The sequence below is a fragment of the Caloenas nicobarica genome, chromosome 4 (assembly GCF_036013445.1).
Source record: "Caloenas nicobarica isolate bCalNic1 chromosome 4, bCalNic1.hap1, whole genome shotgun sequence".
In the NCBI taxonomy this organism is placed as follows: domain Eukaryota; kingdom Metazoa; phylum Chordata; class Aves; order Columbiformes; family Columbidae; genus Caloenas; species Caloenas nicobarica.
Window position 1 is genome coordinate 44,141,083 of NC_088248.1, and position 26,734 is coordinate 44,167,816.

The 26,734-nt window shown below is 36.1% G+C and overlaps 1 protein-coding gene across 10 annotated transcripts in view; it reads left to right on the plus strand.

Annotated features, from left to right (window-relative positions):
- TENM3 (teneurin transmembrane protein 3) overlaps positions 1-26,734 on the plus strand; it is a 512,354-nt gene that overhangs the window by 114,193 nt on the left and 371,427 nt on the right. Inside the window, exon 2 of one of the 10 annotated variants that reach the window (XM_065634156.1) lies at positions 21,673-21,743. The exons of the other annotated variants lie outside the window; for them this stretch is intronic. The gene's annotated coding sequence lies outside the window, so the exon portion shown is untranslated. The remainder of the gene's footprint in view (positions 1-21,672; positions 21,744-26,734) is intronic. 10 annotated transcript variants of the gene reach the window in all.

Sequence of the window (26,734 nt, forward strand, 5' to 3'; positions counted from 1 at the left end):
TTTAGGAAGAGAATTATTTACCCATGGTGAACTGTGAATCACGAACCACAGCTTGGCATATTGGTTTGGTCAGTGGGTCACTGTTCAGAAGGCACTGGAATGAATGCATTGTCCTCCCAAAAAGAGTCAGAAAATTGAATTTCAGTTCTAAGGAATGTCCTTTCTTCCACTGTCAGCTTATCATTACTGATTTGCAGTACATGTCTGAGATTGTTTGGTTTGATTTGTCCATAAGGATGGCTACATTGTTTTGTGGCTCTTTCAGCTTAAATTTTGTAGACTACTGTGCCTCAGTGTCACTTTGACTATCTCAGTTTTTCTGTGTGTTTTTTTTGTTTTTTTTTTTTTTTTTACTGCTTTCTCATTTTGACGTGCATTTCTGATTTTGGAGTGATATGTAGAACATATGTGTGACTGTAGAGTTTTTAGCATTTAGCATTGCTGAAATGTTTAATGTAATGCGGATTTCTGGAAGACATGTGATACCTAGTGATCCTGTTTAGCTATTATAGTTGTTATTTCCTGTTTTAGACTTTGAAGTGCCTGGAGGGGCTTTGTGCTCTGTACAATGTACTCCTGGAGCTTTCATAAGGAGTGGGTGCATTCAGGACAGAGGTAAAACCTTGCTCAGTTGGCTTGGGGTTAATAAATGCAATGGGCCACAGGAGAAGTTGTACAGTTCTGGTACTGATGCCAAGCAATTATATTAGATGTTTTCTCAGACTTCACCAGATTTGAGGACCAGATGATTATATCTACTGACATCCAGGTGAATCATAATGATGAAGCCCAGTCCCCACAATTTTACTGGAATGGAAGGATTTCCTCCCAAGGTGAGGAATAGTGGTGTTTAGCTAGTTGATTGTTTTAGTAACTCAAAGGTCTGAAGGTGAGAGTATCTGCCAAGTGAAATTGATATTGCGCATGTATGTAAGTATTGGACTGTCAGCGTAGGATATTGCGTCCTTCCTAAGCAATAAGGACACTTTGGTTAAGCTGTCTAGTGTGAAGGTAGACATATGCCTGTGAGGGCTGTGTCAGGGTAACAAGCGTGCTTGAAGTAATATGTCTTCAAAAGCTGACCTAGTCTGAACAGCAGTGGTAGAGTGACCTTGCAAGTGCGCATCTGCTCTAACTTTGATACAGGGGTCATTTTAAATGCTGTTTTCATTGTAAGTCAGGTTGCCTGTGCCTTCTGCAGAGTCTACATTTTTCTATTTCAGAATACTTCCTGTAAACATCATTTTTTATCTTAGATCGCAGAAACATCTAAGATACAGGGTTATGTTGGATTTGAAAAGAAACAAAGCTAGTCTTAGTAAATCACCAGCATATTCTTTTTAGAGTATTATGTCACTAAACTAATGTTTTTACTTATTTGTGTAGCATGCTAGCAATTATATAAGCATATAAACATTCATAAAGAAAACTAGTAATTTTATATATACTTGTTCCACTACTCGGCTATGCTGTTTTTTCCTCCGGATTGTTACTGTGCGTTAATTACAGTTGGGGTGTGATATGTCAGATGTGCAAAACCTCACAAATCTCAAATAAGTTTTTTTTTTTTTAATCACAGTGATTATACTTTATATAGCATTTTGCCACAGGACAACTTTCTCCCAGTGGCAAGGCAATGAACAGCTTGCATCTTGAGGAACATGGTGGCAAAATTGATGGAACAGTCTGTTCCTGCTGATGTTCATTTTGATGCCCCAGAATACAGCTTTCAGTGTCTCTGCTGCCACAGCGTACTGTAAATTGATGGGACAAAAGGAACAGTCTGGATCTTCATGTGTCAAAATGAGGAAATGAAATCTTGCATCTTGTTTAGCTTTGGTATTAAGTGGGTTGGCAATGCCTGTGGAGCTCGAAAGGGGGGAAAAGTGAATCTCTTACTCCTCCCTATGATGCTGCCCTCTGAAAGGGGTTTGGAAGTGTTCAGTGAAGGGTAGAAGCAGAAAAACAGGAGAGCTTTTCTTGCTATAGCCAAAACTGAATTGAAAAGTAAGGGGGAAAAGGGAAGATATGAAAGTCTAATGAAAAAACATGTTGAATTTAAAATGTACTTTAGGAAATACTTAAGAGGAAAAAATACTATGCTGTCTGCAAGGAGAAAATGTCTCTATTACTAAGACCAATGAGCTCTCCATGTGATCTGCTGAAAAGCTGAACTCTCTAGGGCAGCCCTAATTCATCATCTAATTTTTGCAAGAGTTCACAGAATTCCCAAGAAGGTACCAGGAATCGTTGCTCATACACAGTGTTTTTTTTCTTCTTCTTCCAATTTTTCCAGAGCAATGGGACCTACCTCTACTCTCGTTCAAGCTGGAGAGAAGGTTCCTGTTTGTGTGGACAATCTAGGGTTGCATACTTTTTATAAAAGAGATTCTTTTCAACAAATGTAGACAAGGAAATCACAACGTTTCTTATAAATGTCTTCTACTCACCTTAATGTGAAAATGCCATGAAATAGCAGGGTCAAGAATGTGTACAGAACAGAGTTTTGAGACGTGTATATGTGCTCAGTGCACATAAAACGCTTATGTGTAGAGTGTGTGTATATAAAAAGCTTTATCGACTTCTTTAATCCATGTAAGATAACTTTATAAAGATGCTGTCTTTCCTTCTATTAGCAATCAAAGCTGGAGCTGTTGTTGCTCCCTCAGCCCCGCTGAGGTCCCAAGGAAGTGGTTAGGTGACTGTCACAGAGATGGAAAGTGTCCGCCTTGCTTCCTGGCAGTATTGACTGCTTGCTTTTCTCCTAACAGTGATAAGTTGTCACTCCATCCATCAGTCCTCTAAACAGAAGACCGAAGTAGATACCTTTGCATCCGATTCCCAGCCTTTGACCCCTCTGACTTGGGTGAAGATATTAGGAGCTACAACTAGTAATAGCATGGTTCTTGGTTTTGATAGTGTATCTGGAGTGTTCAGTCGTGTCAAGGACCCTTCCCAAACAGAGCTGTTCATAAGTATGTGCTTTGATTTACTCGTAAGGTACATCATTGGTACAAATTGTTTTTTCTATAAGCACACACAGAAAATGGAACATAAAGATATTTTTCTTTTTTCTGAAGTTTGTATTGTAGATATACATGATGTCATTATTTTAAATGGCATAAAATGATCTAAAAAAGATTTTTCTATAGCCACAAAGTAGGCTTAATATTCTCTGCAAACCACATGGTATTTAAAAATACTGGTATGTCTTGTATCGCAACCATCCCCCAGCATTTCTCCAGAGGAAAGCCAAATGTAGCATCTCTGACCTTTTTGTTTATCAATGAACTAATAAGACATCTTTATTGTAGTAATAGTCTCTGATGTACCTCATGCTATGTCTTGCTAACAGAGCAGGTTTGTTCCATTTGGGGTTAAGAATATTTAATCCTGTAGCACTGACATATACAACACATAGCCACGTCAGCTACAGCTGTTTCCAAGCATCAGTAACAAAATTATAGATGGTTTTGAAGCTTCTGAGGTTGAAATGAATACATTTGAGGATTCAACTTGCTGACAGTGTTTATGTAATTTAATCTTGCCATCTGGAAGAAAGTAAACATTTTTTAGGAAATTAAAGTTAAGGTAGCAAACCCCTTGTGGTTTCTGTCTGCTGCAAATAAGTTGAAGCAAGTTGATGAAAATCTTCAATAGGGAGGGGGTCATGGTTATATTTAAAAGATTGTTATACAAGTGCATCGATGCATAAAATCGTTTCAGAATATCTGCTTTATTAACTTCCCTGCGTATTCAGTAGTTAGATGCCTTTCTTCTGCTCAGACAAAACCAGCATGTTTTTCAGTGAAATGCGATAAAACATAGGAGGCATATGCACACTGAATGCAAAGGTGTAACTGAAGCAGTTATGCAATTGCTTTTCTTCTCATATATTTCTGGGTTTTCCTACTCCTTGATTTTTATTTTTTTTTATTCTATGTGATGTTTTCCTTCTCAAATATCTGCTCTTTTTTTCCTTTATTCATCTCCTTTATTATTCCCTGAGCTTATTATCTCTTTTCATGTTTTTAGCTTGATTTTCTAAAGAAACAGGGTTTACATGATCCTACCATGTGTGCATTGGTCCTGCTGTAATAATTTTGAACCTGTTAGCCAATTTCAATCAAACATGACAGTCAGAAAAATATTCCGAAGGCACAGAGTTTATGAATCCAAATGGGTTGGTAGAGGAGAGACACCTTAACAGTGCCCCACAGCATGAGGTGTATATATAGAGAGAAGAAAAGACTAGAGATATCTGTAGCAAACCAGGTTTAATTAACTATGCTGTGTGTAAATTTGCTTAAATGCTGGCCTTTCCCCTCGCTATTCCATTCTGTCATTTTCTGTTTGTGCTGTCTGATAAGTTTTACATGATGAGGGGGGGCAAGATACTTTTCATAATTGTCATGGCCTAAAATTTTTATATTACATAGAAGACATTTCTGGTAGGAAGCTGATTTTGGAGGTACATGATTTGAAGGGACAGTGTCGGCCATGGACATTGTATGATTGATAGGAGTGAATGAGACAGAGTTGAAGTGGAACAAATGAAATTTCAGTTTGCCTTTAGGTTTTGACCCTGTAAGATCATATTTGTGAATGATATTTGCTTTTTAAAAAATTATGTGAGAATTTAATATTTCATTAAAGTTGTTACATTATGAAGACCTCTAAATTTGTTTGCAGCATTTGTTAAGAAACCCAGGATTTTGTGACAAGATCAACAAACACACAGCGAATGGTCGGGTAGTGCTGCCCTTGGTTCCTAAGCGGAGGAGGGCAGGAAAAAAATGAGCAGAGGTATGAACTCAGCAGTAATAGCTTGGTAATAGTGAAATGAGAACACTTTTCAGTATTCTGTAAAACTAGACTGTTCCTGCTTCACCTCAGTGTTTGATGATTTCAGCTGGTTCTTTCAGCCTCGGTTTTCTCTGCTGTTTGAGATCATATTCGCCCTTCCTTGATGTCTAAATCCTCTTGGTTTGCTCTCTTCTGCTAGAAGCATTGATTTATTTACTTAGGTTTGTACAATCATGCTGGTGTTCTGCTACAATTAAAAATACCATTGCCATATAGGAGCTGGTCAAGTAGTGGGATTTTAAACTAATATCTAACTTCATATTCAGTGGAAGCTGCCTGTCAGCATCTTTGTAGGTCTAAATAGGCTTTTAAAAAAGATCTAGCTCTAAGCCTTGATAATTGAACTTAAGCTCCTAAGTTGCTTATCTACTTCTGAAATTTAAACCTGATCCTTGTAAAACTGCAATGAAGATGTACATGAAAATGAAATATAATGTTAATTGAGAATGTTCCGTTTAGGTTTGCTTCTTAGCAGTATAAGTGACAATTTTAGGAATGTTAATCTGATTTTTATCATCTTGCATATGAATGACTTTGTAAAGCTAGCTAGTTGGTGTCCAAATCATGCCATGTTCCAACTTTGTCAGTGTGACCTAGACATTTTGCTAGAAATAAATACACAGACTGGTGAGTTTGTAAATGTTTATAGCTGTGCCCTGTGTTAAATAAGGACTATGCTTTATTTTCATGCAATAAAATTTAATTAGTTGTAAGTCAGGTTTTGCTTTAGTTCTAATTAGTTTAGCATATAATTATTGTGTCTAATAGCAATCTGAAATCTGCAAGCATTTTGATTTTATTCCAAGTTTAAAAAAGCAACCTCTTAGATGTGTTCCATCAGTAGCTGTAATAGAATCTTATTAGTCAACCATATTACAGACTGTAAATCTTTTAAGTGGCTAAAGCAGTGTTTTTGCTGATGCTCGTTATGTGTTGCATTAAGATAAAGAAAAATGTTTCATATGGGACTTGGTTTTTTTACATGATTAGGAAAAAATCAATGATTTGGATTTTCTTGGTAAACCTAGTATTTGCTGTTTCATTTTTTTAAAAAAATTTTATTTCAAAATTGATTTTACAGCTCTAGCTTTAATAAAATATAACTGGGTACTGTATATGTGGAAATAGTAATCCTTCAATTTTAATGATTGGATATATAGTAAATCTTAAAATTTACACACAGATATTATTGCCTGTTAAAAGGTATTACAATAGTTCATGGATGTTTTTGGAACATCTGCCTGAGCATCTTCTGTCTTTCGTTTGTGGCTGACTGGCATTCCTAAAGAAGTTGCCCTGTCCAGGAGTCTTCTGTCAGCTCTGCCTATGGATTTACTTATGGGAACAGCATTACAGCAAGAGATAAATGCAAGGGAGTCCTGGGTGTTATTAGCTGCAGTGGAATAATGCAGACCAAAGCTTTTGTTCTCACAGTCCAATCCAGCTCATCTTTTGCAGATGTTATAACTAGTAGTGGTTTAAAATATTACTTGCTAGTAACATTCTAATTTCAATTTAATCTGTGTTATTAATATTAAGGTTCTTATATGTTTGCTCCATAAAAGGGCTCATCTTGTTCTCTGCTTATCATTCCATCAGCCTATAGGTCAGGTAATTATGACTAATCAGAGCATTGAGAATGACACTTTTTAAGGTATTTGAATAAATGAATAGTAAACAGCCTTGTACTGGTTGGATATTTGTCTTTTGGAAGTTCTGTGGTCTGATTAGGAGGAATAAATGACTTCTCAATTAGGAAAGAGATATTCGGATATTGACATTTAAAAAGGAATACGTACTTTTGACTAGGCAGGAATTGTCTCATTTTTAGGGAATGGGGTTTTCAGTTCCTTCTCTACCTTTGCAATTACCTGCCCTACAGCACTTACATTTAGATACTTCTGCTGAATTTAGCAGACACATAATATGAATTAACTTGTCATTCAACTTTCTAGACTTTCTATTTTAGAAGAATGAAGAGTACAGTTCTTAATTCTGTTTCACTTTTTTTCAGAGCAATCATGTTTGTTTTATCTGGTGTATTTTTAAAGTATCTTATAAGAATAGTATATTTAGTGTGTACTATTACAGTATAATTTTGTGTGTATAAATACTTGTATATGCAGATATTATACTCAGTTACAGAACTCAATGCTGTACGTATAAGTGTGTAAATATATGCATAATACATAATTAAAAGTTTAAAATATAGAACACAGTTCTGTAGAAACTAAAAAATGTTTTATTTGCACATGCCCACTTGTTAAATGCCATTATACTAAGGCCTTAGTGAAAGACTATTGAAAGCTCTAATAAACTTACTGTTAACTTAGTGTTATTCTCTGGAATAGCAGTAGGGAAACTGGAACTTTTCTTCGTTGTTTGACTTCCCCCTCAATGAAGCTAACCAATAAAATATTTAAATTATGAAAACAAAAGGGAAAAGAATCTTGCTTATGATAGAATAATATATTTGTGATTTATTTTTTTCATCTAGGCTACTCTAAACCTTGGTTTAAAAAGGCACTCTTTTGGCATAATTGGGTTGAAATTCATTTGCAACCCAAATGTAAAAATAAAAACCAAAGTAAAATAAATTCCTGTTATTGCTCAAGATACTGTAGTTAAAAAATGGATGTAGAAATGGCATGAAATATCCAGCCACTTTCCAACAAAGACTAGTCCAAGTATAAATAAATACTTGGAAATGTTTTGTTGTTAAATTGAAAGGTGGCTTAAAAGAAAATTGATTAAATTCAGTTTAACATTGACGTATGAATTCCATTTTGAAATAAATAAAATGAAGGTTTTTATCTTTGTTCCTTTAACTGTGTTTTACCTGAATATATGAATGTTAGATTTAGTACTAAACAGTTTCAGAAGATCAAAGTTGCCGATCATTGAAGCCTATGTGCATTTTCTAGGCCATAGCCTCTGAGCTGACTCAGGGAAGCAGGGAGATGTGAAAGTCTAGATTCATAAGAGAGCATTCGTATCTCATAAACCTGAATTTCAGCTGGATGCTTGGAATTAGAAAAGGGCAGATATGAGGGGACAGATCTTCTCCCCAATGCAGAAACCATCTCAAAGAGTCTTGCAGCCAATTAGGGCACTTCCTACATTATTATTCATTGCATATCACCACAAAAAAAAAAAAAAAAAAAAAACACCACAACCGAGTTTTTTCTCATGTGATAAACAGAGGCAGAAACTCCACTTTGGACTCAGTATGATCCTTGTTTTTTATGTAGTTACAAAGGTGTAGCATCTTATATGGACAAGAAATTATTTAATATCCATGTCAAAGAATCAGAGTATAAGTACCTTCATTTTTATCTGTGTTGGAGCAGCAGTGAGCAGCACTGTAGGAAATAGAAGTAGGATTTTGCTGGGTGTAGTGTTGTAGAGCTCAAGAGCAAAATAACAGAGAAAAAATGTTTCATTTTTTTAAAAAGGTTTTCTGGAGCGAAGATCTAGTGATTCTGTTTTTTCTCTCCCCATCCTTTGAGTCAACATGTGATCCTGGCTGTACTGTCTAATTAATTACTGAGCAAAAAGCCTTCAGGTTGATTTATATAGGGTTGCTCTTGGATAAGCAAACTAGAAATGTCCTACTCGGTAACTTGTTTAGGTGTATGGATTTGGATTGTGACAGAACTTGCATTTTTGTTGTTCCTTTCAGGGTATAATAAATTGGAAAACCTTTCAAGGTGTGTAAACTTGGATGGGATTAAGAGATTAGAGGAATATGTTGAGTTTTGGAGACTCATGATAGAAAAGTAGGTGAACTTCTGGAGGACAAAGGACAGAGAAACCAAAAGCACAGGCTGTGACTAGCTAAAGGAAGATGGACTGGGCACCAGGTGGCACCCTTTTCCTATAACAAGCTAATAGTTGATGGATGGCAAAGGCATCAGGTAGTTCGGATAGGCTTCCAAAAGTTTTCTTTCATTGACATCAACATCCTCTCCCCACAGTAGCTTCTTGCTTGTCCTTTCTTTGATGTTAGGCTTGTTGGCTTTGGGTCAGCTATTTGGGAGACAGCAGAGCTGCTTAGGGTGCTGGTTGGCTTGTTGGTCAGGAGCTGACACAGATGTCCACTGGCTGCTTCCCCAGAGCTGTTAGAGGGGAGAATCAAACAGGCAACCAAATGTCTACATCAAATGAAGAATATGGGGGAGCTGTAGGGGACTAAGAGAAGACAACAGCAAAATGACTGGGAGGATGGAGGAGTCAGGAATTTATAAAAAATGAATAAATAACTGAAAATCAATTATATGGAAGGGAAGTAACATAGTCTCTTTACCTATAAGCCTTTTTATATAATAAGTTTGAGCAAAATAAAATCATGGAAAGAAGAAATAGCAAATGTTCTGTCTATTCCTACTTGCTTCAGGAATTTCAAGAAAAATGCCTAAAAAAGAGAACAAATAGCCATAAGAGGAGAAAGAATCCAAGAAAAAAAAAATCAATTTAATATCAGTTTTTTAAGGCTGTTTGTGGAGAACCTGCTTTAGGTTCTGGTATGGGAAAACAGAAGGGACAGTTGAAACAGAGTACTGAATACCTGATTATATTGATGCTTTATCATCTCTCCAGTCTAGCTTAAACCCCTGGTTGGTTGTGGATATATAGCTTGTCCAATTGATAGCCAAGTTTGTGCTCTTCAGATTTGCATCTCCACAATTCGAATGGCAGAGTTGCTTTCTACTCTTTCACAGGGGCTTAACCATGCCGAGGTAGAGACTGTAAGTAGTGAAGCTGCCAAGGCAAAATGCATTCTGAACCTATAGTTAAAAACACCTCTGGCTTCCAGGTAGTACTTCTTGCAGAATCCTCAAGTATGTAATATATGTTGCTCTCAACTAATGAGAAGTATATTTCGGCACCTGACAGCTAAAAAGAGACTTTTTCAAGGCCGCTGACCCAGACACTTTAAGACAGGCTTGAATTTAGTTAAATTTCATTTCAGGCTGCTGTTACTGACCTTCCCTCCCCCTCTCCCCTTGCATATTCCCTCAGTGGTCTTTCAAAAGCCAGGTGTCTGGGATTGTCTCTGAAAGCACCCCAGGCCTTGGATTAAGAGGGCTGCTTTTTATTTAAGTCCATCCGTTTACATAATGCCCACTCAGTCAAACCCACTTGCAAGGTACAGCCAAGTTGAACCAAAACCTTAGCAGGTCAGTAGCGTATGGTTCTGCTTTCTACTGCATTTAGCTTTAAGTGGCAACACCTTTTTGCAATGAAAACTGAAGAATATTACAAAGGCATTTGGGATTTCTGATTCACAGAGGGATTTTTAGAGATCTTTGCTGATCCTTGTGTAAATGAACTGAAGAAAGAACAGTATGTAAAAATGTGCTCCTACTTAAAGGTTGTGAGTATAGATCGAATATCGGGGTGGAAATTTAATCACATATACGTGGCATGACAGAGCACTGCTAGTATCAAAATGCTTTCTGTAACACACAGAACAGATCTACCTAGACTGCATGAATATTGGTCTGTTATGCCAGCTTCTCACTCCAAAAGCATAGTTTCCGTGAAATGAAACACCTTAATAAAAAAGTCTTATTTTCTAAATGCAGTTCTAAATGACTGATATCCCCAAACCCCCAAATTTCTTGTTATCCTTTGTTGCAAGCATATTAAACTACAGGTTGGGGTTTTTGTTTTATGTTTATTTTGGCCTTTTCTGATAATCTTGATTGTCATCTTTTATACCTTGGCATTGCGTTTTATTAGTCTTTCTCAATATTGTTGAAACTGGGTCAGAGGAACCCAGCTCAGTAAGAAGTGTAAGAAATAATTGCAGAAAATAGTGGCCCTGCTTTGCGTTGTCTTTAAAATGTTCACACTGCTGAATTTGCAAACAGATGGTATTATTAGTGATCGTTTTGATTAGAGGTGATACCGAAGTTCTCATGCCTGGTTAGCACTTGAGCAGTAAGTAAACAAAGTACAGACTTTTATGAAAATAGAGATGATCAGGTAAAAGAGCCAGATTTTAGAATACCTGTTACTTAGTGATAGGCTTTTTGGTTACAAGTTGCTTTGATACAACTTAGCAGGACATGTATTAGAAGGATATTATTTTTGCAATATTTTCTCTCTCTGCTACTTTTTATTTTTAACATGAAAAGAGTGCCGAATCATCAGTTGATTCCAGGACTTCGATATAATATTGTTGGTACTTACTCAATATGGCACTACTTGATTTCCCTAATGAGCAAATAGTTGTTTCCTGTGCTTTGTTCTGTATGTAATTCACATTGTTATGGATATATTTCTTTAGACTGGAGTGCTGTATTAATAAACTGTTGATATGAGATTATTTTTGCTGTTAGTGTACCATGCTATTGGTTATAAGCCTCTAATGACTTCAAAATTATAGTGATTGCATTTTACTACCAATTCTGAATTATCTTGTTGATGAATGTTATCTGCCTTGAAATTTTTAATTTTATAGATATTTCAATAATACACAGGCAAAAATCTCAATTTTCAGTTGCCTTCTTTTGGTCCTGAATTATCTTTGTCACCTATAAAGTTGTTGTATTTGTTTGTTTTTCAAAATCAGAAACTTTTGCTATGTGTTCTTAAGAATATCAGGATTTTGTTTGTGCCCTGCACATAGTAGTAAAACAAAGATTCATTAGGAATAGCATAAGAACACACTATTTACTCTACAAATTAGTTATCTACACTTTATTGTAAAATTCTGAAATATATAAGCAGTGAAGTTATACTACAAGTGGTGGGTTTTTTTTTTTTCCATAAGAGACCATATAAATGATTAGCTTTAAAAGCTGATCAGATTTAATGTGGGGAAGATAATTGTATGAAATTGGTGCCAGATGGGTCTTGATCCAGTATTATAGTAAATAGGCTAAGAAGAAAAAACTACAAATCTTAACAGATATTATGAAAAGAAATATAAATAGGGACTAAGCGTTTATAAATACAGAGATGTGAAGCTTGTGAATATTAAGAGGTATAGTTAAAATGTTGGGTAGCAGTGACAAGGAAATAACAGAAATAAAAAATAAATAATTGTGGATTGGGATAAAAATTCAGTGTACATTGTGAAACAGAAATATTTATTAGGTGGAAGTTCCATAATGTATTGGTGGAATTGTTGTTATGACAGGCCATCATGTTGCTCACCGATTTACCTGGGTCACCATGGTGTGGAGAGGAAACCATAGAGGATATTTGGATCCCTGATTGTATTCTCTAGACTTTTTTTTTTTTTCTTCTTTGTTTTGCCACACCATGGCTTAACTGAAAGATAAATACTAAAGTAATAACTGTGCTCTTTGCTTGATTTTACTGTTACTGAAAGGGAGACCCATTCCAGAAGGAGCTATCTCCTGTCTAAAATGTTGTCCTGTCAACACCAAAAATGTCTGCATGACAAAATAAACCTTTTGGATCTTCGTATTATCATCCCAGCAAACTGGGAGCAAGTGCTGATCCTTTTAAGAGCAAGTACTGAACTTATCATGGAGGTCAAGATTTAATGGTGTCCAAGGCAGGAGGGATGCTTCACCTTTCAAAGCACACCTCTTGACCTACACTTTAAAGTCTGTCGGTATCAAAATACTTTTGAGTACTCAGAGACCAAATGTGTCCAAATAATTCCCCTTTGCCAGTGCCTCCTGAAAAGAGCTGTCTAGAGCAATTGGCATGGACTGTGGTGGAAGACTTCCAGCACATGGTGCCGATGGCTTTACACCAGCTTTGGCCAGCATCTCCAGCACAAATGGTCCATGGAGCTTTCCTTTAACTTCTGTAAATACTGAGGTCTCATTCTCACTGCCACCTGCCAATCACGAGGTGACCATCTGTCAAGAGAGAATTGGTATATGACCTGCAATGTTTTACATAATATGGAGGCATTTTACTCCTCCTATCATTTCTGCTGCTTTTTTGTTCCCTGTCTTCACTGGTTGGAGGCTTATTTGACACATCTTAGTATGCAAACCTTACCTGCAAAAAACCAAATACAAGTAGCTGACAGTCTGTCAACAGTAGGCAAGTACTGAGAACATGTGCCGTTTCAGAAAGTTTAGAGAATAACTCATTTAAGAAAAAAAAGGGTCAGAAGTTTTAGTACTCTAAGAAATTTGGAGCTGTGACCATACTTTATTATTGATGACACAAATCATAATCTTGTCTTGAAAATGAAATTTGAAGAGGTATGCTTGGTGTTTTTCTATATATTTAACTAACATGTATTTTAATTAAAGGTGAGAATTTCCGAGTTTAACTAGTTGGAAATAATTGCTATAGAGTCAGGAGGAAAGGCTGAGATTGTGAAGATAGCCTGAGGGAATGGGCTCAGGCAAAAGTTTGGTCATTATGACTATATTGATCAGAGAGAAAAAGATAAAACATTGTGACTAAAGGTGTGGGGAAAGGATGAAAAGGAGGGAAATAGCTAGTGATAAACCGGTCATAGGTGTTTGGGGAGAGGGGGAGGATTTTGTTACTAATCTGGCACACATTTTCTTAGATACTCTTAGACTGATTTTGGGGAGAGAAGTGCTACTAAGTCACTCAATGAAAAATCTTCAGTCAGAACCTTGAGAAAATACAGTTGTGTGGGGTTTTTTTTTTAAAAAAAGTTTGACTATTTTGTAGTTTGAGATTAGCTGAAAGAATCATATTTAACAGAAATCAGACTTTCTAAATATTTGCGATTTGACAGAAATATCTTAAGTTTCAGATACTAACTTTTGTTGTTGCTTGATTATCTGGCATTTAAAGTTTGAAAGATGATGGTAGAATTTGTTTTGTTTTTTTACAAATAATGGAAAATAACAGAAGAACGAGGTACAAAGTATTCTATTTTCTGCTATTGTTTTAGAGATTACAAAGAATTATTATTGGGAATTGTAAAACACTTTTGAGTATGGTAAAGCATGATCTTTGATTTAACCACTTCAAAGGACGTAAATACATTATAAGCAGAAAGCTTATATACAAAGCTGACATCAGCCCATTGTGACCACAGTATAAAAATGATCTATTCTGAAAGACCGAAGTGCACACAAATGAAGTGTGCAACTTTAAACATTTTAAGCAGTTGTGTTGTGGTGTGCAAAACAAATGGCATTTCTATAGTAGATTTTCTTGTTAAAAGGTAGGTTTTGTGATAAGAGTATTGGATTTAAATTAACAATGTGCAAAAGGCATCCATATTGACTTCTTATCTGTCGAAAATTGTCATTTTAATTTTATTACAGCGTATTGCAGTTTTGGTGCTATAGAAATTGCTTAGCAGACTGTGTAACGATACTTGATTCTTCCTCTGTGCTGCACAAAACCCCTCAGTAACAAGAAGCTTGTTTGGTTTTTTTTTTAATATGTATTAATAACGCGTGTAAACGTACTCCTCCACCCCTTCCTTTTTTTTTGATCTTTGAGTCATACTGTCAGTTTTGACATTTTCTTAAGCTTGCGTATGGAGGAGATTTGTGATGTGTTTTGGATAAGATGGGAAGGTTTAATGGTCTGTCCTGGAGATAGTCTGGCATCTTTTCAGTTCCGAAGTATCAAGAGCAGGTTCAACAATGCAACAGTGGAAGAAAATTGAGCTTGGATTATCCTGACAATAGGTTATTTTGAGATGAAGAAAACATATGGAACTCGCTAACAGAGAAATCCTAGAAGTAGCCAAGCTCTGGAAGGCTTGGGTTGTTACTGTTTTTCTTGGCTGGCGTTGATGCTGTGTAGCTGTGAGTAATGGGTGAAGCTGGAAGTCATGGCTTCCAAGCAGAAAAGAGTTCCGTGTAGTTTTTCAAGGAGAAATATAAGCAAGCTTCCATTAGCATTAGAGATATATCTGATACCCAGAGGCATAATGTGTAAAGCTGACCTTAAAAAAAAAAAAAAAAAATCATACTGACAATATGCTGCAAACTTTAAATATCAATGAAATATTAATATTCTATTGCAAGGGAATGGGAATCAAAATTGGGTAGCTTTTGAACAAGTGCAGATTGTTCAAATTTCTGTGGAAACAGTTGGGTTGTTTTCTGTGACTGGCTTTGCATGGGGTCAAATGAGGAGTAGTAATGATCTCTCTTAGAATTAAAAGCTGAATCTAATACATGACTTCACATTGCACAAAAGGCTGGGTTTTATCTCTGCTGGACAAGTCTTGGTCTTATTTTTACAGTAAGATAAAATCTTTTTTTTGGTTGTAGTGAAAGTACACATTGGATATAAAACATGTACAGTCAAAGACATTATAACAGTTTGTAGTAAGAATATACTTGATATCCCATCCTCTGCTTTAGCCTTTGGTCCTTTAGAATCTCTGCTGTGCTGTGACAACAGAGCTCAGATGTTAAGCAAGGGTTGTGCAAGAACAGCTGGAAGGAAGCAAGAACTGACCAGATAAAGTATTCAATGACTAAAAAATAATTTGTGCTCCTTGGTTTGGAATAGGGAGTATTGAGAGATACAGGTATAATGATTAGAATGTTGACCTTTGCTAGACAAATTTTTGTAAAGAGCTTTTTAAAGTGACTAAAATGCTTTGTGACAGGTTGTTTAGTGTTTGGTGTTGATGTTTTGGTTGTTTGGGTGTGGTTTTTGTTCCTTTTTTGTGTGTGTGCATGCTTTATATTTTTCTGGCCAAAACCGGTTCCTTTATGATATTCCTTTAAGGTTGTTTTGGAGCAAACTGCCTTATTTTCGTTATTTGTATAATTCTTTATACAAAAAATATAATAGTACCGTATTTTATGGTATTTTTTTTCTTCTACAAAAAAACTCTTGCACAGTCTCAAGATTTTCTGTGAAAACCACTTAATTTTGCTGGATTTAGCACTGCTATACGTTAGACCAGGGGTATCAAACTCATTTTCACCGGGAGGCCACATTTATACAGTCCTAAAATTACATTTGGCTCTTTGAAGGCAACCGTGAGGCTAATGTGGCCCCCGGTGAGACGGAGTTTGACACCCCTGCCTTAGACACCGTTGCTATGAGTTTTCTGCGCACAGAGTTTTCTGTGCTAATGGTTACATGTAACTAAACTGAGCTTGCAGCTTAGGCTATGGAATATCCGGTTTTAGGAGCTTTTTATCAGTTTCCATTTCTTAAACCCTTTTTTTCACTACTTTTTTTTTTTTTTCCCCATGGTATTGGAGAGCTGTATATCTGAATTGGCTGGCATCTTGACTGCACTCTCATACCTGAGTCAGTCGTGCTGGGTGGTTTTTTCGTTGTCGAGGTACAATCCTTGATGTGTATTCTATAAAAGCCTTTTTTTCATTTTTTTCCTGAAAACGAATACCAAAATGTTTAAAAATGTAACAAGAGTGTGCTACAATTGTTTGTTTTATTGACTTCTCTTTAGCTGATTACATGAGCCATATAGCATGTTCATATACATATATATGTATGTGGTAATTTTCCATTGTTAATTGGAGGCTAATAAGGTTTAAATTGATGGTACAGCAGAAAAAACAGCACAGCGTTTGACCAGAAAGTGTTTTACATCCTTACAATGATCCATTGTGAAGACCTTATCGCGAATCTGACCAAACGTATTGGGTCACACAGGTTCCTCTGACTTTCAGAACATAAGGTCAGAGTTTGAGTGAAGTCCTCAGATAACAAAAATACTTTCATTTTTACTGAGACAACAAAGGCCTCTTAGCCATTGCTGGGTAGTTAACAGTTTTTGAGTGGTCTCCCAAAGACAAAGTGCTTGTCGGTTGCAATTCCATTATTGCTCTTCCACATGGTCCAACAACCATGTACACTTCAAAAGGAGGACAGCACTGAATTATACCACGTTCTGTGTGTATCCAGTTCATCTTTCGTGACCAAGTAAGTGAAAAAAATGAGGATGTGGAAGATCTTAAAGCAAAATCTGTCCCTTCAGGAAAATTCTTGCTTCCGTTTGCTGAATTGATCTGTGAGTGAAACATGCACCTTCATAACTGTGTGTACACTTTACAGTGTAAGGTTAAATTGTTCAGAAGAAAGTACTATTTGCCTATGGCAAATGCACAAAAATATTCTATCTGGCTTATTTTCTAAAAATGACAATGCTTTCAATATGTGCTGCTGCAAGAAAACAGGAGGTTTCATCATAAGTTAAGAATCTGTCTGAGCCGTAAACCCTAGGATAATTGGAATAATCAGTCTCTAGCCTAAAATGTTGCTACTATGTATTTAATGTGAGGTAGGAAACAAAGTTCGTATTTCTTTGCTAAGTAGATGATATCAAAATAAGTTGTGTTAATTAAATAGGGACATTATAGAGACGTTCTGGGGGTGAGATTCTAAATGTACAGGTATCAAAATGGGCAAGGGGAGTGAAACAACAATTCAAAAGTATTCTAAGGTGCTTTAAAAAGAAAAATGGCAAAAAAAGTAGAATAAAATAATGACAATGCATATAAACATTATTTCCAATTTTAAATTCCTTTCATGATGACATAAACATACCCTAAGATGTACTGGGCAGCTTGTTTACTCTATACTTTCATTAAACTAGTAACAGATGTTAGCCTTTTCAGGTAGATATGGGCAGTATTATATTATATACATAATTATATATAATTAAGTCTTCTATATTTTGAAAAGTAGAGTACTCAATTTAAAGATGTCTTTCTTGTATCTAATGCACTCTCTTTTTGAGGTACACAGAAAGGAATATTGAATTGCAAGTGTTATTTACCAGTTATGGGTAAAGTTAAGCATGTTTCCCCTGAAATCAGTATTAATATTACAAATCACAGAGTTCTTTATTATTTAAATATATTAAATTTGATCCAGAGAATACAGTAAATGTGTATTAATTGTGGACTTTGATTATTTTCATGCGTGCCACTGCCTTTATAAAATTAACCTTTCACCCTGGTTTTTCCATTTATGAAATACGAATAGTCCCAGTCCTGGTCACGTGCTCTGATGCTTATGGAAAATAAATTTGCTGTGTGTGTGTGTTCTGTGTTAATAAGTAGCATTATCACTGTGCCATTGAGAATTTGTTCAGGAGAATATATTTGCAAGGAGAGTTTGGTTTTTTTCATTTTAGTTACATGCTCTTTATTCTGCTTCTTTGTATACAAATTTTAGGCTAAAATGGGGCTCATGTCTCAGCATAATTTCTGATCAGCAGAAAGTCCTCTGCTGAATAGTAGTGCAAAGTATATAGCACAATTCCATAAATCAGAAAGGTAATTTGTAGCTTGCAATTTTGAATGTAATTTATATATTTTTAACACCTTGGTCCTTGCATTCAGAATTTTTTTTTTTATTTTTCAGTTGCTTCTTATTGATGCTTTATTTTAGCAAGTGGAAATGCAAATAACTTTCCCATTTGATCCCAGTCAGTGTTAAACTTCTAAAACAATACACTAAGCTTAAAACAACTTCCAATTAGTGTGTACATGCTGGATAAGTACTTTGAGTTTTACCTTTTCATGCATTGTGACAACATGTATGTTCATGGAAAAAGAAATATTCACTGACGTGCCTAAGAGATGAAAGATAAGCAATTTCAGGGAAAAATGAGACACTTCAGAAAAATACGAAAATCCTCTCAAAGTTTCTTTTTTTTCCCCCGCATATGACCAAGAGAATTAGAAATAATAGTGGAAGAGGTTAAAAGATATCAATATGGGATAAGAAAGCTGTAGCCATGCTTAAACAATTATTTTTTCCCTGTAAAGTGAAAGGTTTTGACTTTTTAAATTAAAACAAATAAAAAAATCTCACCCTCAAACCAAAATAAAACAAAAACCAAGTTTAGGAGTGGGGTTTGGGATAGAAAAATCCAGTACTTGATATCCTAGTTAATAACTGATTTGGAGTCCTGCTCTTGTATATGTAGAGTCTTTCAGCTCTGTAGAGCTGTGTGATAAGAAGTTTGTAAGACAGCTAAAGATGTGAGTAGATCAGCTACATGGTTTTACTTTTCAGTCTTTGTCACAGTAATTTATACAGTAGGACTCATGGATAAGACCCCAGGTTTGGGTGCTTGTTGGTAAAGGAAGAATAAACAGTGATAAGTTGCAAAGCAGAAAATATGATAATCACTAAAGTTATTTTCAGGCTCCTGACAGAACTACTTTATCTGAAGGGTTCTTAGGATATGGGGATCACCCTCGAGAATGCTTTTCAGCTCATATAGAAATTGTTTTTTGATTTAAAACCCGGTAAAATAAGGATAATCCTGCTGATTCCTTAAAACGCCGTTAAAGCTGTAAAACGGGAACATAAATGGGCAGGGTTAACATCTTTATTAGCTAAAATGTCTTTTAATATAATCACGTTTTTGCTAAACATTCTAGTGCATAGTATTTTGTGTCAAGAGTTTGAAATGGATTCCTTAGGACAGCTGCCAAGGTGATGTCTGGTGGTTGTTTTATCTTCATAGAATAAAATGAATTAAAGAAAATCTGACACTTGTATTTGTCGTGTCTGCAGCACGGAATCTACCTCCAAATTCTAAAAGCAATTATAAGTTTGGGGGTTTTTTTCTGCTGGTTTGGCTTAATTTGCTTCCTTCTTTTTAATATGTGTAATTGACAAAAATACAATGTGCTGTTTTGCTCAAGAAAATGCACTAAAATTTTAGTTATGCCTTTATGAAGCATTGTACTTCTCTTATGTAAAAGATGTCAACAATTCAGATGAGGATTATGCTAATTGATGTTATGTGGGCTGCATGGCATTTAACAAACAGAATAGCTTTGTTAATGCATCATTAGCAAAAAATTTCTTTTCATTCCTGGTACTGGAGACTGCCCGTGTCTGCCATGTGTTTGTCATCTTGAATTGTAGGCTTGCTTTTTCAGTCTTGCGAAGTTGCAAATACTATTGATTACCTGTACCGGTACCATGTGTAGTATGATAAACGGCTTTCAGCACCAGCGTTCAAAGAGATCTCAAATAGGCCAAACTCTATTAATGTCTTAATAGCAAGTACGTTCTTATAGATCTCTGTGTAGCAAATGAAGTGTCCCACACAGATACTTACACTAAGTGTTTACTCTAAAGGGCTGTCAGGTATGCTTCAGAAAGTGTCTGCATGGAATATGCAGTACTTCTTGTCTGTCCAAACAGCATAAACATAGAAAAGTCAACTGCAAATTTAGAGTGGGAGAAAGTAATGTCTTGCCTGCTGTGATGTTCATGAATCAAGAAATAGTTTATGTTAATGATTCGTGTACTGGAGATGAGTGTAGTAAGCCTAGTCTTTTGTTTCGAAAGGTAAATAGAAGTTGCTGGAACACTGAGTTGTTTCCTTCATGAACATGTCTGGACTGATGGGTTTAATTTTGTGGAAAGAAAAATTTGGCATGTCAGTGCTAAATTTAAAGTATTGTCTGTTAGCTGCATGATCCTTCTACTCTGCCTTTATAGTCTAGATTAACAGTGGAGATATGTCCATAGAAAAGCTAGTTTGGAATAAAAATTTGCAGCGAAACTAAGTGCTACATAGTCATTCAGAAGTGGGGGAGTGCACAGGGGAGCAGGAAGAGGGAATTTACATGGAGATACCATCCCAGAGAATATTTCGATATTTTAGGTATTTAATGATACGCTAAAATTTAAAATTAGATAGAGCAATCAAGCTGGTTTTATACTAGCTTGGAACATCTCTGTAAAATGTGAAATACTAGGACAAAATTCAAATTGTGTTGTTCCTTTTGTGGTATGTAAGGCTGTATCTAGTGTGGAATTAAATATAAGGGGGGGAGGGAAATGAAATTACCAAGTATCTAGATTATTCTAACAACTCTAAGCCATGTGGAAGAACGTGCTGTGAATTTCACAAAAGAAATTGAATATGTTGCCATAGGGCTTTCACTGAAATATGTTCCAACAAATAGAATACAGGTACATCATGAAGATGAGTTAAGGAAGGGTTCTCCTTTCTTATGAGGAGCATGTAAAAGCTTCTAAAACAATGTGAGTCTTCCCTCCTGTTAAGAATTAGTTTGTTACCCAACTCCCTTGCGGTTTTTTTTTTTGGTTTTTTTTGGCGGGGATGTGGGGAGGAGGAGGGGTGGGTGAGTATTGAAATTAAACCAGAAGCAGGTCTAATATTAATAAGATGAGAGCATGATCCAGGTGTCCTGGGGCCTGTTAAGTCTCTGAGTGTGAATCTTGGAAATTCTAAAATGTACCAGTTCTGCCATGTGCCAATCACTTATTAATTTTCCGTAGGTTGTGAAGGGTGCCATAGTCTTCAGCCTGCTTCCTTTGTTAGAAGTACTGTGAGCCAGAGAGCAAGACGTTGTATTACTGGAAAAAGAATTACTGTTATAAATTATTCTGTGATTGTATGTGAAAAGGTATCTAAGTTGGGAGAGACCTCCAGAGGTTGCCTCATTCAGCTCCTGTCACAGCACCAAGCAGGCCTGGTTAGATCAGGCGGCTCAGTGCCACATCCAGCCGAGTCCTGGAGACTCCACGGCCTCTCTGAGCAACCTATGCTGGTGTTTGCCCATACTTAGGGTAAAAACTTACTGGTTTCAGATGAACTAGCAAGTAGCATCTGACTTCTTCATCTTTCTGTTGCTGTTCCCCAGCCCCTTTCCCACTTTTCTCTGAATTTGAGCATAAACCAAAGAAGCTGCTTTCATACCACAGCCCTTGCTAGACTGTTTGCTACTCCTCATGGAGAACACTTCTTACACCTTTAAAGTACTTCTTACACCTTTAAAAAAATACATAGTCTAGTGTAGTTCTGTGTGTTAGTGAAAAAGAGCACACTTTGTCTCCTGGTTGATTCTGCTTCAATAATTAGCTTTCCATTTTCCACAGGAGTCTATTGCAAGGTGAAAGAAATCTGAGACATTGGCAACAATCAGGCAACTATTTCTTTAACTTTAGAGGTAAGCTGTCGCTAAGTGTCCTGTTTGGTATCATATTGGAAGGAAAGTGAGAGGAAACTGGGAAACTAAGAATGGTGTTTAAGAAAGATGACATTTCCATGGATAAAAATAGTTTGCCCTTTCCTGTGGATCCTATAACCAAATCATATTTGTGCTCATCCTTTACTGATGTTACATACATCTTACCCTTTATCTGTTGAAATGTTGAACTTCCTACTTCTTCCACATCTAGTTAGCAAACATACATTTTAAATAGGTATGCTTCTTCCCTGTCTCACTGCCAGTAAAAAAAAAAAATACTTCAGCTATTTGCTCAATTATTTAACCATGATGAGAATGGATTTTAAAGAACTGTGTAGCTGGGGATAGTTTTTGGCTGACGTCAATACGTTCCTTTTTGCCAGGAAAGTATTTCCCCTAAGTTTCTCACAGTGAAAAAACTTTGACCAAAGATGTGGTTTACCTGCTTCCAAAATACTGTAGTGCCCAGCCCCTGTCCCCCAGGTTTACAAGCCAGGAACTTGTCAGTTGTGCAATGGTTGTAGTAAGTCTCAGTTTAGGGGAAGGGGTCTACCAGCCAAATGAACTACTGAATTATTTTATTTTTTTAACACCTAGAATACTTAATTTCTACAATAACACAAACATAAGAAATATGCTAATATACATTTGAGTAAGATTTCTTTTTGGAGAAAGAACTGCATAATGTTTCTGCACTGTGCAATGCTACAATTTACTGGGCTAATGATATACCAAAAGGTTAATCGGGTGTCCTCTTTTTCTGAGGCAGCTATTTCTAGGAATAGCTGTTTCTAAGCTTTTCATCCCAATTCCTGTCAACCAGATTTCCACAATGAGCAGCCCAAAGGAGCATAAACAGCAGCTTCTGTTGTGGAGTGCACTTCCTTTTTACTTTAAAGCACTGATTAACCCTTTTAAAACTTCTTTTGATGTGACCAGACAAAGAGAGGCTCACATAGCCCCTTGGCATTTGCCTATGGTGAACCTTCTTCAGAAATCATGACCTTCCTGTCCAAGTGACAAGGCTCTCGTTGTTAAAGTAGATTTAAATGAGAAAAAAGGAGGATGTCAAATATGCATATTTGTAGCTGTGGATGTAGTGTAGCAACTAGCAATACTTCATACTAGTTAAAGCACGTGTGAGTGTATTAACCACACAGGTGGTTGCTGAGAGGATTGAAAGCAAAACGAATACCATGCAGAAGTACAGTGGAACAAGCTATACCAACATCTTCTGATCAGAGCGTGCAGGTGTCTAATACATAAAAATAAACATAGGTTATGTTTAATTTTGTCTGGGGATATTAATATCAAAAAAGTCTTTCTCAGTAACAGGGACATTCTTTGTGACGCAGATATATGCATAACTTTTTCTTTATGGTCATAGCAACTTGTCATAGGAACCAGAAAGTCCCAAGCGAGTCTTTCCCATTGAAGTAGAACAAGAACACAATAACTCGTTATTCAAAACCCTATGATAGAATACATTTCTGTCTTCAGAAATTGGGTTCTTTACACATTTCCCTGGGAAAAAAAATGCACTCCAGTGATTGTTTCAATGTATGCACTGGGTTATAAAGGGAGTTTCAGAGATACTCAACTTATCAGCTGCACATGAACAGTTTGTGGTTTGAAGAGGGAACCTGGGATGGAGAAATCCAACATTCTGTATCCAGTTTTACCCAGTGGAATATGGCATTAAACAACCTATTGTGTGTTTAAAATTTCATTTTTGTCTGTTGGCACACTAAACCATATGGTTTATCCAAAAAAGCTTCTGAATGGTTTCTTCATCAGTGTTCCCTCATTTTTTACTTTATAAATCAGATAACGTGAGGAAGTACAGTGTGATAATCAAAGGTAAACCTTAAAGTTCAGCATGTTGTAATACTACACCTTATGTCTTAATTACATTGTGCGTTTTTGATTTAGGTTGTACATTTGAATTAAAGTGTGATTGAACTGAGAACTAAAAATCAGATGACTGACGTATTTCATTGGGAAAGGGTATTAAACACACTTGGGAAATAAATTATTATTCCTTTTAATGTGTGAACTGAACTCGGGCTATATTTTCTGATGTCATCCAGTCTTTTTGGGTTTTGCTGGTGGCGCTTTTTTTTTTTCCTTTCTGCTGTAGCCTACATCTATTTACTCGTTTCCTTTTATACATTTGTTTTTTATACATTAGTCTACAAATGGAAGATTTTCTTAGGTTATATATTTAGGATGTAGTATGGCCACTCTGTACAAGTGCATAAACTATGCAAATATATATGCTGTCTGTGTGAGACAGACTGGAAAGCTGTGTATCGCTCATTAGTGTTAGAGCTTTTAGCATTGCTGTTTATTGCAATTTATGTAGATCAATGTTTTGAACATGTTGTAGTGTTCCTTGCTTCTGAGTCTTAAAGTTCAAGTGGAACAGCCTCACAAAGAAATGTCCTTTCACGATAAGATTGCAAAGTAAAAATGAATGAGCAGAGAGAGTATGCCAGGACTATAATAATGTTTGTAACATTCATTAAACTGTTTGTTAAGTAATGTATTCAGACTGACTAGTGTTTCCCAGCTTCTACATCGCCCATTATGTGTTCTAGTAAATTAAAGCTAGGAAACCTTTGTTGGAGTTATAATGCTCAAACTGACATCTAATTCCCCCAGACAATAGGTACAAGCCTGCAAGCCTCTCTAATTCTCTCCAGTCTTTACATTTATTGATTCTTTTGTAAACATGTTTCATCCAATCTATTACAAACAGCACTGGTTAGAAGTGAGAAGTGTTCCACGTTTGACCTAAGCTACAATAAAAACAATAGCTATCTGCCATACAATCGTGCTTCCCAGACTTTTAATCAGAAAAAAATTTGGATCTGTAACTACTTGACTGGCTTGATATCCTGCTTTGGTTAGAAGGGCTGACATGTTAAGTCTTTGATCTGACTGGTTTGGATATGAATTTAGTTCAGCTATCACTCATATTCTAGGCTCTAAATGTTTTATTACTTGAGTTGGCTTATGTAAGTAGTTTATTTTAATTCAAGACTTGGTTTTGTCTAGTCTTGAGTAATGTTTTGCATATGCAGATGTAAGTTTCTTACTGCAAAGTATGGATGTAATCTTTTTTTTCCCCTCAAGATGTCAGGTTTTTAGCCTCTCTTTTTATTGAAAATTTACTGAATAGTTTGTTCGTAATCTCTGAATGGATAGAAAGAACAGTAAATTTTAATGAAATGAACATAATACATTTTATTATTTTGTGCATATCTTATACTGTAAAACATATGTAATAAATAATTGATGGTAAACAAACACATCTTATTTTTCCCACCATATTCATAATCAGTTTCAGAGCTTTGAAGTTCAGTAAATAATTTATGATAGTTGTTAGTGTAAGGAAATCAAACCATACTCCTGATCCTGCTTGTTTTTTGTCCTTGTTGTTCTCGAGCTAAACTTTGATTGGTACCCAGACTGAATGATAAAGAATGTATGAATAACCGATGGAATTCATTAAACAGACTGGAACTTAAATCGGATATTTTATGTTTGAAAATTTCTTTGAAATACATAATGAAAATTTTCTGTATCATAAAAATTTTGGAGCTTTTATTGGTTATGAATTTCATAAGACGATGATGAAAGTAAATATTTTTAATACAAAATGTAATGTGTTTTCAGCATTCTTTCATTATGAAAACTTTGATCAGGGTGTCTCTTAGCCTGGTTAAATATCTTGCTCAGACCTGCTGTATTTGCCAAGAATTAAAAAAATATGCCAGATTAGAAAAATTAAGAAATACATGGTTTGGGCCTTTAAATGTTCCATGGAATAAATGTTCTAAGTCCTTTGTTTTCCCTTGTTTACATGGGAAAGCCAAAGACTTTGGAGAGATTTGTTTAAGCATTGAAGTGATGGTTGGTTGGGTGTGTTTTTGGTTTTGTTTTGTTTTTTTCTCCCCTCCCAGGTCATGCAGACTCTTCAGGATGGTTTTTATTTATGTGTTCTTATAGAAGTTCTTAAATACTCCAATAATAAACTGTCACTTTTCACCTATATTCTGACTTACCTAAACCTTAGAACAGGAAAAAAAAATGTTACTTCAGGCAGAGATGTAAAAAATTTTGTGTAATTCTGTAACTTCCAGGTACTGGCTTTTAAGATCTCCACTCCAACCCTCATAACAGAGTGAGATCAGGACAGTGCCAAGTGCTTTGAATCTTTCCTCATTTTGGTTGCAAAAAGCAACACAGCATAAAAGCTCACGTATAGTTTTCCCAAGCTGGGTGTAGAACTATGGTAAAAGTTTCATGTTCCTGAGAATTTCTTGGTTACTTAAAAAGCAACGAAAACCCCACCAGCACATTGGGTACATGTAAATGCAGATGCATGCTGGTACTAAGGCACAAGGTGACAGGACTGCCTGGGAATCTTTGGCCTTTTTAACTTCTTCGTGTGTGGCTACAACCTACAACACTTGTCTTATTGTGCGGTTTTGCATATGTGAAGCCCCAGGTTTTTGCTGTGTTTCTGACACAGGACGGGATGAGGAGCAGGGATATAAATAAGTACTGGTTTTTACGGCTGTAATTACAATGGGGCATCACCAGCAAGCTTTAAATCATGTATTCAGTGCAGATCTGGATTATTAATATTAGACACTAACAGGAGGATGCAGTTATTCTATGGTATGGGATCTTCTGGGTCTGAGGCTGCTTTGTGAGGCTTTCTACATAAAGAAGGTGATTTAGAGGTACTATGAGCTCAATGCTGTGAAAGTTACCAAGAACAGAAAGGGCAGCTATCTTGGTCTTGTATTTCACAGTGGTTCTCGTCTCTCAGAATTTCCTGTATACCACTGTTGTTTGCCTTGAAGTGAGTGTAGATCCTGCTTTCTGTTGGCAAGACCACACTAAGCTGTTGTGTTTCCTGGTTCACTAGTTTTTTCTGGTGTGGCAGATGACAGAAG